The 14,696-nt window shown below is 38.6% G+C and overlaps 1 protein-coding gene across 1 annotated transcript in view; it reads left to right on the top strand.

Moving 5' to 3' along the window:
- Positions 1-14,696, top strand: part of SPTLC2 (serine palmitoyltransferase long chain base subunit 2) — a 109,217-nt gene that overhangs the window by 28,793 nt on the left and 65,728 nt on the right. The gene's annotated exons all lie outside the window — the stretch shown is intronic.

Here is a 14,696-nt window from a genome sequence, read left to right as displayed (position 1 = left end):
GTTGGCAACACTATCCCTTTTTCATGGATTAGAAAGCTGAAATTCACAATTTAAGCAGGCATCTGAAGATACCTAGTATCACAGTTAGTTTGTGGCCACAAGAATGTGAAATGCCAAAAGCCATGCTCTCTCTGCTCATGCTTCCTATTTATCCCATGCTGTGTTTATAATTATCTGGTGTGTTTTCTCCTGGACACATTATACATCATTGTTTTTTTTTTTTTTTTTTTTGGTTCCTGGACCACCTTCTTTCCCCAAATAAACAAATGCAGAAACAACGTGGCTGAGCCATTTGTGTGTGAAAGTCATGGTAAACAGAGATGGTAATGTTTGTCTCTGGGAGGAAGACCTCATTCACTTGCATTTTCTATGTATGCTCTTATGTTTTTAGTGCTTTATACCTATTGCAACAAATAGAATGAGGGTAAAAAAAAAATGCCTGATTCTACTAAAAAAAAATTATTTTCTCTTGTCATATGAATTCTAGAGAGATTGTCCTCTGAAATCAGGGGAATGTACCAGATTAGAGAAGGGCTTAAGATGTTAATTTTAGGACTGGGGATGTGACTCAAGCGGTAGCGTGCTCGTCTGGCATGCGCGGGGCTCTGGGTTCGAACCTCAACACCACATAAAAATAAAATAAAGATGTTGTGTCCACTGAAAAATAAAAAATAAATATTAAAAAATTCTCTCTCTCTCTTAAAAAAAAAGATGTTAGTTTTATTTATTGTCCTTCATAGCTCTCCCTTTTGTGGAATGATATCTGAGAGAGGAGGGTTGGGGTCACCACTGTCAGAGGAACCAGTAGGGGAAGAGAAAGAGTACATCAAGAAAATATGGGAAGAGCTGCTTGTGATCCCAGCTACTTGAGAGGCTGAGGCCGGCCGATTCGATTGCTTGAGCTTAGGAGTTCCAGGCCAGCCTAGGCAGCATAGTGAGAATGGAGGAGAGGAGAGGAGAGGAGAGGGCCTTGTCAGCTACCAAGACAAAATCAACCATTATATGTGTGGTTTGAGAATTCTGGCCCCTAAGAGCACTCCGGATCAGACATCTTAGCTCCTCTCAACCATTTTGCACTTCTTTCCCAGCCATAATGCCACAAGTTGTCCATCCTTACTCATAAAGGAAAGTGGTTTCTGGGCTCAGAGAGGAGGATCTCGAGTTCAAAGCCAGCCTCAGCAATGGCAAGGTGCTAAGCAACTCAGTGAAACCCTGTCTCTAAATAAAATACAAAATAGAGCTGGGGATATGGCTCAATGGTTGAATGCCCCTGAGTTCAATCTTCAATATCCCCCTCCGCCCAAAAAAAGTGGTTTTTAAAAAATGCTGAATGTGAGCAGAGCTCTATATGCAGAACTCATTCCATCATTGAAAACTCAAAACACATTTTTAAATTTGATTCTTCATCTATTCTGTTTATGAGTGCATCCACCTAGAATTTTTGCATCCACAGTGTGTTTATCCATCCTTCAGTTATGGCTTCCTGTACACTTACTGTGTTAGACAGTGTTTCATTTACTTATTCACAGGCTAATCTACTAGACTGAACTGATGGTGGTTGTGGATGGTGGCTAATATCTTGTTTATAGTGTAGGCAAAGACATGAGTAATATTTGGGAAAACTTGGAATGCGGATATATGAGAAATTGTTTTGAATGTCAAATGAGGAAGCTGGTAGGCAGAGAGGAGTTGAGGGCAGTTTTTGAGCGGGAGAGTGACTGTGGGCTTACACAGCTGGTGCTCAGTGTGATGAGTGAATGAAACAGTAAAGATACATCTGAGGGGCTGGAGTTGTGGCTCAGTGGCAAGGTACTCACCTAGCATGTGTGAGGCTGTGGGTTCCATCCTCAGCGCCACATAAAAATAAATAAATAAATAAAATAAAGCTATTTTACAACTGAAAAATAAATATTAAAAAAAGGTACATCTGAGTTACTTTGTGAATGAGTCATTATCTCTGGAACTTGTTTCATGTCTTTAGAGAGTAAATTCACTGTTTAGATATTGGAGGCTGCTCATGTGTATGTCATTTTATATGAAATTATTAGAATATACAGATTTTATTAAGTAGTTTCTAATTTTGTTGAGGAAACAGACTCTTCATACTTAGCACCTTCAGAAAACCATTATGCAAATAAAGAGGGCTCGAATTATAAGAAATTGTAGAACAAAAAGTAAACTGGTAGTATAGGGTTAACTAGGAAATAATTCTTGGAGGAAATAATAAGAGGAAATCATGAGGGACAGAGGGGACATTTGCCTCTACAGTTTATTCAAATTTATTTCAATTGGATTTTCATGATTACATCAGCAGTTAATTCAATTAAATGCTGCCATTTTCTTATAAAATTCAGCTTTTAGAGGAAAGGAAGGCTCATTCAGCCTTATGATGGATCATGTTTTTTTCTCCTGCTGGAGAGAAGTGGGGAGAGGAGTAGGCAGACTTCAGTGATAAACAGCAAGGAGAATGAGCTGGTTGCTTAGGATCATAAAATGCAAATATGATGTTGCCACTTCCTTGCTGACCACATCCTGATTTTCTTCCTCATTCTGTTATAAAAAAGCCCAACTTACTTATGTTAATTATTCTTTATAGGGAAACACCAAATATTGTTTTAGGTAGAACTAAATTGCATGGTCATACTAATAAAGATGAGTTTATTATTGGGCTCAGTGGTAGAGTGCTTGCCTTGCATGCGTGAGGCCCTGGGTTCCGTCCCCAGCACCACATAAAAATAAATAAAAATCAAGATTTTTTTTTAAAAGATGAGCTTATTCTATTTCATATAAATTGCATACAATTCTAGTAATTTCTTTCCCCCATGCTTTTCTGTTATTAGTGGTGTTTTGGACAAGAATGTTGTTTTTCTCAGCTTAGGGTTTCTCTTTTTTATGCATACTAGGCAAGCACTCTACCACTGAACTACATTCTCAATTTATTTCCTTTTTGTGTGAGGTGAAGCTGGTAGTCCAGAAATGTGTATTCAATCAATATAGCAAAAGCTTGAATTAATAACAATGTTCTAAGATAGGAAATACTTAGAAATCTAAGCAGCAAAGTGTGGTAGGTGGTTACCACATTAAACTGAAAACTAACGTTTTGCCTCCATAGTGTATTTGTGGTCTGATGTTCAAAAACAGGACAGATATATATATATCCACATCCAGATACATTTAATTTTCAAGACACAAAAGAAGGAAATAGATTGAAATCCAGTAATAAGAGTTCCTATAAGGATTTTTTTTTTTTGAGAAAACATGTACAGTTATATTTTATTTTTTTAGGATTGTATTTTTTAAAAAATATTTTTTAGTTGTAGTTGACACATACCTTTATTTTATTTATTTATTTATTCATATGTGGTGCTGAGGATCGAATCCAGGGCCTCACATGGGCCAGGTAGAGCACTCTACCGCTGAGCCCCAGCCCCAGCCCCAGCCCCAGCCCCTAGGATTGTATTCTTGATCTTCTTCAAAAAGTAGCTTAATAAGAACATTCTGGCAGTTGTCATTTTAGCAGTATCTTAGCAAACTCTGCTTGCAGTATAGTTGTCTATAGAGTATTAAACTAGGGGATTGGACAGTTGGCTTGTCTTTTTAATTTTTTAGATCATTCCACACGTAAAAAGCATAACTTTCCATCGTTTTGTGTTAAAAGTGGGGCCAGGATAGCTGTCATTTTTCTGTGTGTGTGTGTGTGTGTGTGTGTGTGTGTGTGTGTGGTGCTGGGGATTGAACTCAGGGGCTCACATGCTAGACAAGTGCTGAGTTGCATCCCCAAGCCAACAGTCATGATTTTAAAAACACTTCATTGAAACATGATTTACATACCATAAAGGGCATCCTGTTTATTTTTAGAACTACACAAATGAGTACTATGATCTAATTTGGTAACATTTTCATCACCCAAAAGAAAAAAACCTGTATCCATTAGTAGGCACCTCTTCCTTACCTCCCTCCCATCCCAGGCAGCCACTACTATACTTTCTATCTGTGGATTTCTGTTATTCATATGTCACATGAATGGGATCATATGCTGTGTGATCTTGTCTGTCCCTTTCACTTGACATGATGTTTTTGAGGTTTATCCATGCTGTAGCAGGTACCATTACTTAATTCCTTTTTATTTCTGAATAATATTTCATCATATAGAATCTCTTTCATTCATTCATCTCTTTTTATTTATTCTGGGTTTTTTTTTTTCTCCATAAGAAGCTATGCCCAATAAAATTTTCAAAAAGTTTGGTAGTGCGTTTAGCACTTTATCCTTTCATACTAAGAGTTTTCCCATCACCTATTGGGGTTTTTGATGAAAGCAACAGTGTAGTTTTTTTTTTTTTTTTTTTAAGCAAGGTCTTATCTTTTGAATTTTTAGGTTTTAATCAGATTTTCTTTGCATAAAGCAATTGGAGCTGTTTATTACTATGATTTTTAAAGTTTAATAAGCGGTACCCTCTTTGCCTTGAGTTATTCCAAGTTTAAGTTGAGTACTTATTGGAATGTTAAATAGATAAAGCTATTTTAAAATGTTTATCTAAATGAAAAAAAATTAAAAATAATAATAGAATTCATGGGTCCCTGAGACTACCCTCAGCAATTTTCAAATTCCAGTTTAAGAAAACATGTTGAAGTTTTATTAATGTTTTTTGTTTTGGGGGGGCGCGGTGTGAGGGGGTGGGGGTAGGTGTTTGTTTTGGTTTGGTTTTCCTGAGAAGGGGGTCTTGCTCTGTTGCTTAGGTTGGCCTCAAACTGGAGATCTTCCTGCCCAGCCTCTCAGATAGTTGCATAGCTGGGATTACAGGCTTGCCTAATGGTGCCTGGTTGATGTTTCCTTAGATATTAAATTACCTTGTGGTTTTTTGTTGCTCCCTATCATTTTGAAAATGTCATAATAGTTTTGGTAGCAAATACCTGAAAGTATATAGACTTGATGGACCCTTGAATCCAGCCATCCTGTAGAGCTTGTTAGAGGTAGCACACGATGGCTGGCCAGGTCCAGCACCTATGTGACACACAGCCAGGTTTGCCATAAGGAGGATGATGACTTGGCTCTTGGAACAGTTGTCTTCCTCTACTGGACCATTCCCATTAGAATCCAGATGAGGTATTTTTCCCGTGGGTTTTTTTTTTTGTTGTTGTTGTTTGTTTGTTTGTTTTGTTTTTTTAAGCTTTTCTCCACCTTACTTTCTCTTGATCCACTTTTCTATTCTTTGTTTTATAGCAAAATTCCCTGGGGTTGTTGTTTCCAATGTCTTGTTTTTCACTCTTTTTCTGAGCCTACTGCAGTCAGGATTTTGCCCCTACCACTTTAGAAGATTCTTCTTCTCAGAGTCACCCATGACCCATGTGTAATAGTCCTTTCTCAGTTTTTACCTTGCTTGACACCTTTCAACAGATTTGATACAAGCAGTCAGGAAGCGCCATGTTCACTTGGTTTCCAAGACATTATAGTTGCTTGGGTTTTCTCCTGCCTTTCTGTCTGTTTTTTCATATTCTCCCTTTGTGGATCCTCGTCATCTATCTCACTTCCAAGTGTTAGTATGGCCCAGGCTTCAGCCTTAATGAATACTTTCAATCCCTTCTCTATGTTGATAACTTCCAAATTCATCTCTCTGTCATTGACTTCCTTACCAAACTGAATAGAGCCTTCTATCTGGTTGCCCTCTTGACATCTCCAGATAAGCATATCAAATTTCAGGTGTCTGAGCTGGTTAGATATTCACTCTAACCAGCTTGCTGCCTTTTCCATCTCCGTGGATGATACATTTCTTCTGCCGGTTGCTTCAGCTAAAAACAAACCTTGAGTTATCCTTGCTTCTTCTTTCTGCCATATGCTCTGTGTAGTCCATTGGCAAATCCAAATTTAGCTACTTCTTACCAACCTCCATTTCCACCACGGTGACATCTATAGCTTGGCCCTTCACTTACCTGCTGGCTTCTTTGCAATTCCTCAAACACACCAAGTACACTCCTGCCTCACTGCCATTATGCTTGCTATTTGTCCTGCCAGGGAAGCTTTTCCTCCAGATGGTCCCATGGATTGTTCCCTCACGTCTCTTTTGTCCCCTCTTCTGTCCAGGGAACTCTAGCTAAATTGCAGCATGTTTCCAGCAGTATGCATTTCCCTCTGTGCCTTCTTTGGGTTTCATTCATGTTTTTCACTGTCTAACATACTGTTCTCTATATTTATCTGATCTTGTGTCTCTTCTACCTGTGTCTCTTCTACCCGAATGTAAATTCCATGAAGGCAAAGGTCATTATCTTTCTGTTTACTGCTGTAGACCCAGTGCCTACAAGTCTTCTTGGCTTGTATTAGACACTTGGTAAATGTTTTAAGATATGAATGATGTTGTGAGTGTTGGTAAATAGTCACAATGAAAAGTTTCAAGTTGTGAAGTATTGGTGTCGGGCTGTGTCTGCACTTGAACAGACACATACAAACACTCAAGTGACCCAGTTTTAGATCTGGGAAAAACATGGATCTTTAACCCTAATTTTTTTTTTTAATGTCTTTATGGCATCATATAAACAGCAAGGAAGTTACTTCCTGTCTTTAACATTAAAAACAGGAAAAGAACAAACAGGATGACTTATGGACAGTGAGGAAAGCTATTAATTAACCATCACTCTAAGGTTTTAAAGTCAATAATTTGATAGCCTTTTGTAAGTTATTTCACCTACTTCTTTTTTAATTAAGTAGAAGTAAAGACAGAATTATTGGCTTATAAAAGAAATACCTCTAGCTATTGGGATTGATTCTGTATTGCGTTCCCTACTAGAGAAAAACTTTGCCCAAATAAAAATTTATAATGCTGCGGAATTTTTTAAACAGCTTGTACTTGATTTGCAGTATTATTTATTCATGTCAAATATCTGAAAATCCTTCAGTACCTGCCATCAGCATTAGTTTGTTGGTTTTTAAATATTTTTTTAGTTATTTTTTTTAGTTATAGATGAGCACAATCATTTTTATTTTGTTTATTTGTCTTTATATGGTGCTGAGGATCAAACTTAGTGCCTCACGTGTATTAGGCAAGTATTCTACCATTGAGCCACAACCCCCAGCCCTAGTTTTTTTTTTAATATTTATTTTTAGCCGTAGTTGGACACAATACCTGTATTTTATTTATTTTTATGTGGTGCTGAGGATTGAACCCAGGACCTCACATGTGCTAGGCAAGTGCTTTACCACTGAGTCACAACCCCAGCCCTCCTAGTATGTTTTTAAAGAAAAGATTTTCAGATGTGTGGTCTTCAGTTTCAGTAGCTCAAAGTTCTGAAGCATATTGATCTTGCCCAGTTAGACATGTGTCTGAGCACCTTCAAACAAAGTAGATTTTCTTGTGATTAGATGTCATGATAAGTAAATGTGGATATATGTGTTTCCCAGAGTTAGGAACTCTGTCACATGACACTTTAAGATTAAATGTGGGCTGGGGTTTGTGGCTCAGTGGTAGAGTACTTGCCTGGCACAGACAAGGAACTGGGTTCAATCCTCAGCACCACATAAAAATGAATAAATAAAATAAAGGTAATAAAATGATTAAATGCATGTAATGGGAAGTACTTTTCTTCTCTATATAGAATGTTTGGTATTTATTTAATGGAAGCATTCCTTCCAGTGTTCTTCAACCTGTCTGTTGGTTTTCTGTAACCAATACACACTTGTGTATATCTAGAAATGATAATAAAAGGTAAATGTGGAGTATAAGGAATGCAATCTAAGTAAGCAGCCATAAACCCACCACTGCAGAAACCACACCCACAGGGGCCCTTTTTGGATCTTACTATTGCCTTTCCCCTGAGATAACCACTGTCTTGACTTTTCTTGATGATTTTATCACCCATGTGTTCATTTTTAAATAATAAAACTTTTGTTAGGCCTGTTCTTATATCTAACCTCATTTGCACCGTGTTTGTGTGTTTGTGCTCTGATCTGTTTTGAAGCTCAATGTAGGCTTTAGCAATTTGCGGTGGTTCCCAGCTCCCTTTGTTTTCATTGCTGAATAGTATCTCACTGTGAGAATACCACAGTTAGTCATTATTGAGGTTTTTCTCATATTTTGTCAGAGAGTAATACAACTGCCATAATCACTGTGATCTGTTTCTTGGGCATATATTTCCAGGCTTGGGATGATTGGGTTGAGACTATGCATAACTTCAGTTTTGCTTTATAGTGCCAAATTGTCTTCCAAAGCAATTTTGCTAGGTATACCTACTAGCTAGCTGTGCTTGAGGATTTTTGTTGTTTCATATCTTTACCAACACTTGGTGTAAAATTCTAAAATTTGGCCAGTTCTGCTGGTATATATATGTATTAGTATCTTGTTGTGGTTTTAATTTGCATTTCATTATTGCCCAATGATGCTGAATACCTTTTCATAGGTTCATTCACTAACTATGGAAAGTGTTGATTTCATGAAGTGGCTGTTCAGATCTTTTGCCTGTTTTTCTCTTGGATTTCTATCTTTTTCTTAATGGTTTACAGGAAATCTTGTTTTGTTGTGCTGAGGATCAAGTCCAGCATGTTGTAAATGGTAGGCAAGCACTCTACCACTGAGCTAGCTATATGTACTCCCATCTCCAGTTTATAGGAAATCTTAATGTATTCTAGAATGTATTTTGCACCTATCTTCCTGAAATATGTGGCTTGTGTTTTCATTCTTTGCATGGTGTCTTTTTTTTATTTTAATTTTTATTGAGGGCTGGGGATGTGGCTCAAGCAGTAGCGCGCTTGCCTGGCATGCGTGCGGCCCGGGTTCGATCCTCAGCACCACATACCAACAAAGATGTTGTGTCCGCCGAGAACTAAAAAATAAATATTAAAAATTCTCTCTCCCCCCCCTCTCTCTCCCCTCTCTCACTCTCTCTTTAAAAAAAAATTTTTATTGGTTAGTTTTAGTTATATATGACATTAGGATTCATTTGCCAAAATTATAAAAGCATGGAATACAGTCTGCTCTGATTCAGTCCCCAGTTCTGCATGGTGTCTTTTAGTGAACAGAAATTACTTTAATTAAATTTATCAATTTTTCTTTATGAGTAATAAATTTTGTGTTATATTTAAACCATTTTGTCTTATCCACAGTTTGTGAATATACCTTATTTGATCGTGTATAGTTTTTTATTTGTTTGGTTTTGGTTTTTGGTACTAGGAATTGAACCGGTGTATGCTTTACTACTGGGCTACATTCCCAGCCTTTTTTATTTTTTACTTTGTTATTTATTTATATTGTTTGTTTATTTATTTTATTTTTATTTTGCCTCAAACTTGCGATTCTTCTGCCTTAGCCTCCCCAGTTGCTGGGATTACAGGTGTGCACCACTGTGCCTGGCTTATGTTTTAATCCATAAGTATTACATTGAATCATGTGAAAATGCCAATTTTGACCATATTTGAACTGCTAAGTTGATAATTTCCTATAATTCAGCCTAATAAAACATGATTAAAAAGAAAGGAAGAGCAGATTACAGATTTTTAAAGGAATAGGATTTAGGTATCTAATGTGAATGATGGTAAATTTAGATTGTAATGGAGATTGTTAATTCACATTAAGAAATTTTCTTATATTATGACTAGAAAGAAATAAATTGGTCCTCAAGAAAGCAGAGTCCAGGACCTTGCCCTGTGGAATTCAAGTATTTGTAATGTATTGAACAACCAATAATAAAATGTTGAGAGCCACAGCCGAAGGGGCCCCAGCAAACTTCCAGCTGCCAGCTGATGGTTGGCTCACAGCAGCCCTAGCAAACTTCTAGCTGCCAGCTGATTGGCTCCTCTGCGGTGATGCTCATTGGGCTGTTTCCCCGCCCTTTCAGACCAAGGAGCTGCTCATTGGGGGATTTTTTTTGGCTCCGCCCATGTGACCCAGCCAATCTGCCTCAGGAGCAGGAGGAGTGGGGGAGGTTGAGAGGCTTGTGGGAAGCCGGTGGTGGCAGTTGGGCTCTGAGGGAATTCCTGAAGAGCTGTGTGGTGCGGTGTGTGTGTGTGTTCTAAAAATAAAGTTCGTTTCTTTTGACAAGTGGCTCCTGAATTGTGCCCAGCCAGACTGCGGCAATTAAAAAAAAAAGAGTCAATCAAAAAAAAAAAACAAAAAAACATTTCTCTATGTCTCTGGTCCTCTTCGCCACTTACCCCTTGTGGCCTGAAGACAGTTCTGAATGCACGCAAGCACAAGAGAAACTCATTGAGCCCTTTCTCTGTGTGGATGTCTGTGTCTACCTTCTCTCAGCTCTTCAGAGAACAGCTTCTTTGTCATAGAGGCCACAGACCTTTTCTACAGTAGACTCAAGAGTTTTATCTTTAGACATTTGGGAAACCCAAGATTTGCAATCAGAGCTTATTCTAGCCTGTTCTTCCTGGCACAGGTTAATGCATGCTGATGCATGTTAATAGATTCTGTTCCTCCACATTTAGGTGGGGCTTACTTAGTTTCCACTAAACTTTTACCTCCTTCAATGGGTAGTTATCGCGAGGCAGCCAGCTCCTTGCCAGGGTAATTTTTCCTGCTCAGGAAGGGATAAGCCATCTGAGAAAAATATAGTCTTAAGTTATTAGTGAAGAAATAAGAAACAAAGTCAGAATTAGTTTTAAAGCAGAGTGCCAGATAGATTCTTTCAGTTCTGGTAGGAGCTGGAACAGAACAGTTAAAAAATGGCTCTGATTCTTTATTTAAGGGAGAGCATCAAAGGCAGGGAAAGGTTTCAGGGATGGAGTCTTGCTTCATGTTGTCTTGTAGTCAACAGGTTGATTGGCATCTTGGCAGGCCACACCCATCTCTGGGAGGCTGTGTGGTTATGTGGCTTCAGCAGGTCACCACATCTCCAGTACTGTGTGGGACCTTTTGGCAGAGATGAATAGGAGCTCACATGTATCTGGGTGGTCTTATTGGTAGGATTGCCTGTGGAATTCCCCAGATACCAGATTTTCCTATTCACTGGCTACGATGCCTGTTTGGTCCATGCACTGTACATGGATGGCTTTCAAAGTCAGGATTTTTTGTTTGGTATTTTGTTTTGGTGTTTTTAATCCACCTGGGACATTCAATATAAGATTTTCATTAATTGAATTTTCTCATTAAGAATGACAGTTTTTCGAATGAAGAATTTATATGATTATTGCTCCAAATTGTTGTTGAATTTGGGAATACATATTTCATTTATCCAAAAGTTGTATTTTCCAAGAAGCTTACCTTTTCTTCACTGATGTCAGCAGCATCAGAGTCATACTGTTGGTTTGTTTTTGGCCTATAGAGGTTGAACCCAGGGCCTCAGGTGTGCTAGGCCAGTGTTCCACCGTGTGCATGGCTCCAGCTAGTGTGAGAAGGTGGCCATTTTCACAAACTTTGTTGATGCTGTGCCCACTTGTACTCTTGCTCCTTTGCCTTATGTATGGAGGTAAGATTCATTCTGAGCTCCTGGCAGCCATTAATCTGCTTTCTGTTTCTATGGTTTTAAATGTTCTTGCTGTTTTGGATAGAGTCATGTAATATGTGGCCTTCTGTGTCTGCTTCTACTTAGCATGTTTCTGAGGTTCCTCCAGCATCATAGCTTGTAACAATACAGATTGAGCCTCCCTAATCTGAAATCTAAAATGCTTCTTAAGAGTTTCAGATTTCAGAATTTGAATTAGGAATGCTCATCCAGTAAAGTCTATGTAAATATTCCAAACCCTAACAACAACAACAAAAAACCCTCCAAGATCTGAAACACTTCTTATTCCAAGCATTTTGGATAAGGGATTCTTAACCTACACTTCATTCCTTTTTATAACTGAATACTCTTCCACAGTTTGGATGTATGTCATATTTTGTTGCCGTCTTTTGTCAATTGTGAATAATGCTTTTGTGAACATTCATTTACAAGTAATTGTTTGAATATCTGTTTTCAGTTCTTTAGGGGATATACCTAGGAAAGGAACTGCTGAGTCATATAAACAATCTGTATTTTCACTTGAACTCAGGCCTCGTGCATAATGGACACTAAACTACTTCCCCAGTCCTTTTAAATTTTATTTTGAAACAGGGTCTCACTAAGTTGCCCAAGCTGATCTCTAGCATTTTTTTCCACGCTTGTTATTCCAACATCAAAGCAGTGTTTTTTGCCTCAAATGAGAAAAATTTTGTCCTTTGATTTATTGAGATCTGTGCCTTAGTGAGTTAGCTTTCCTTTGCTGTGACAGAATAATTGAGATATAAAACTTAAAAGGAAAAGCTGTTTATTTTGGCTCACAGTTTCAGAGGTTACATTCCACAGTTGGTTGGCTGGTTGGCTCCCTAGCTTTTGTACCCTTGGCAAGGTAGGACACCATGGTGGGTAGCCTTTGGTGAAACAAAGCTGCTTACCTCATGGTAGCTGGAAAGTAAAAAGAGAGGAGGAGCCAGAGTTCCAAGATCCCATTCAAAGCCATGTCCCCAGTGACATAACTTCCTTCTACTGGGCCCCACCTCCTAAAAGTTCCCCCACCTCCCAGTAGTGCCAAATCTTTAGCATATGAGCCCTGGGGGACATTTAAGGTCCAAACTGCAACACCTAAACTCTAAAACAAATAAAAAAATGGTTAAATTAGAAATGACATTGAGGTTTTTTGTTTTTGTTTTGTTTTTTCCTTCTGAATTGTGGATTGAGCCCAAGGCCTAGCATATGCTAGGCCAGTGCTCTACCACTGAACTACATCCTCAGCCCTTTTTTAAAATTAATTTTGAGACAGGGTCTCACTGTATTGCCCAAGCCGACTTTGAATTTACAGTTCTCCTGCCTTGTCCTCCTGAGGAGCAAGATTTACAGACATGTGCCACTGTGCCCAGCTGACACTGAGAATTCTTATTGGAATTGTAGCATTACCACTAAAACCACTAATGCTAATTGTAGCCTTACCACTAACACCACTAGTATGGAATAGTGCTACAAGTCTCAAGTTTCGTCTCAAGTTTCATTTATATCATTTAATGGTTGTGTGACCAAGACAAGTAATTTAAATTTTAATTATAAGATACTTATAACTGCTAGGCACAGTGATGTACACCTGTTATCCCAGAGGCTCAGGAGAATGAGGCAGGAGGATTGTGAGTTCAAAGCCAGCTACAGCAAAAGCAGGGTGCTAAGCAACTCAGTGAGACCCTGTCTGTAAATGAAATACAAAATAGGGCTGGGGATATGGTTTTAAATGTTCTTGCTATTTTGGATAGAGTCTTTAATAGGGTGGTCGAGTGCTCCTGAGTTCAATCCCCGGTACCCCCCCCCCCCAAAAAAAAAGAAAAAGAAAAAAAGGGGCTGGGGATGTGGCTCAAGCGATAGCATGCTCGCCTGGCATGCGTGCTGCCCGGGTTCGATCTTCAGCACCACATACAAACAAAGATGCTGTGCCCACCGAAAACTAAAAAATAAATATTAAAAAAAATTCTCTCTCTCTCTTTCTCTCTCTCTCACTCTCTCTTTAAAAAAAAAAAAAAAAGATACTGATAACTGCTGGACATGGTGGTGCACGCATGTAGTCCCTTTGGCTCGGGAGGCTGAGATGGGAGATTGTGAGTGCGAAGCCAGCCTTAGCAACTTAGTGAGGCCCTAAGCAACTCAGCAAGACCCTGTCTCAATAAAAAATAAAAATAAAAAGGGATAGGGATGTGGCTCAGAGGTTAAGTACCCCTGGATTCAATCCCTGGTAGCAAAACAACAACAACAAAAAGGTACTTACAACATTAAATATTTATTTTTCAGCAATAATTGTAGTGAATGTGCTGTTGAAATAGTAAAGTTTAATTGCAGTTAACTGAATCACTGTAGATACTGAATTAAGTGTTAGTAACGCTGTGAAAGGGTAGAGGAAGTTATGGTCTTCCTACCCCAACTAAGCCACCCCCCAATTAGGAAGCTGCTCCTGCTGTGAGTATCCAGGTGTTGCCATTGTGGCTGGGAACATGAAACCTAGCCCCAGTGAAAGTCTACTAGAGCTTTCTTTGTGAGCTATTGCAAGAAAGGTAGCCTCTGCCTTTCAGATCTTGTGTATGTGCCTCACTGTAGAATCTCATCCACAACCTGATCACAAGGGTGTCTGGAAAATACGGGTTTTAGAATTCCAGCTGTGTTTGTCTGTCTGTCTGTATATACGTATATCAAGGGCCCGTTCATCATGAGCACAAGACAGGATAAGAGTGGGGAAGGCCCGTAGCACAGCTGGCTTGAAGTGCTTTGAATGATGTCAGAGTATTTCAGATAGATTTTAAAAGCTTCTCAAAATGAGAAGCGGTGGCGTTGGGGTTAGGAGCAGAGCCTGGAATTAGAAGGCCCAGTTCTGTTTTTGCTAATTCCCTAATTGGGAAAGCCGTTTAGCTTTTCTGTAAGATAGTGCACAGGTACTTAGGTGCATAGATGTATACATACACATAAAACTTTCTGCTGGTGCCTTGTGTATCTTAGTAGCTGGGAACTATTGCTACTTTTATGATTATTCATCATCATTGTTATCATCCTATGAAAGTAAGTGGACATCTCTTTGGAAACAAAATTACACTAACAAACATGAACAATAAATAGTTACAAAGTCATTTTCTGAAAGTGGGTAGCACCCACCCTTTTCCCTGTGATCCCAAGAAATGCCTTGAGATTCACCAAGAATTCAGCATGTATCCAGTAGTCACTGAAAGATATTTGAATGAATAAACAAAAAACCCCTGTTTTAACATCAATCTTAGAATATT

The sequence above is a fragment of the Spermophilus citellus genome (genome assembly GCF_964194105.1).
Source record: "Spermophilus citellus genome assembly, chromosome: 4".
Lineage (NCBI taxonomy): Eukaryota > Metazoa > Chordata > Mammalia > Rodentia > Sciuridae > Spermophilus > Spermophilus citellus.
The sequence above is the reverse complement of the archived record's forward strand: the minus strand, read 5'-3'. Positions and strand labels throughout refer to the sequence as shown.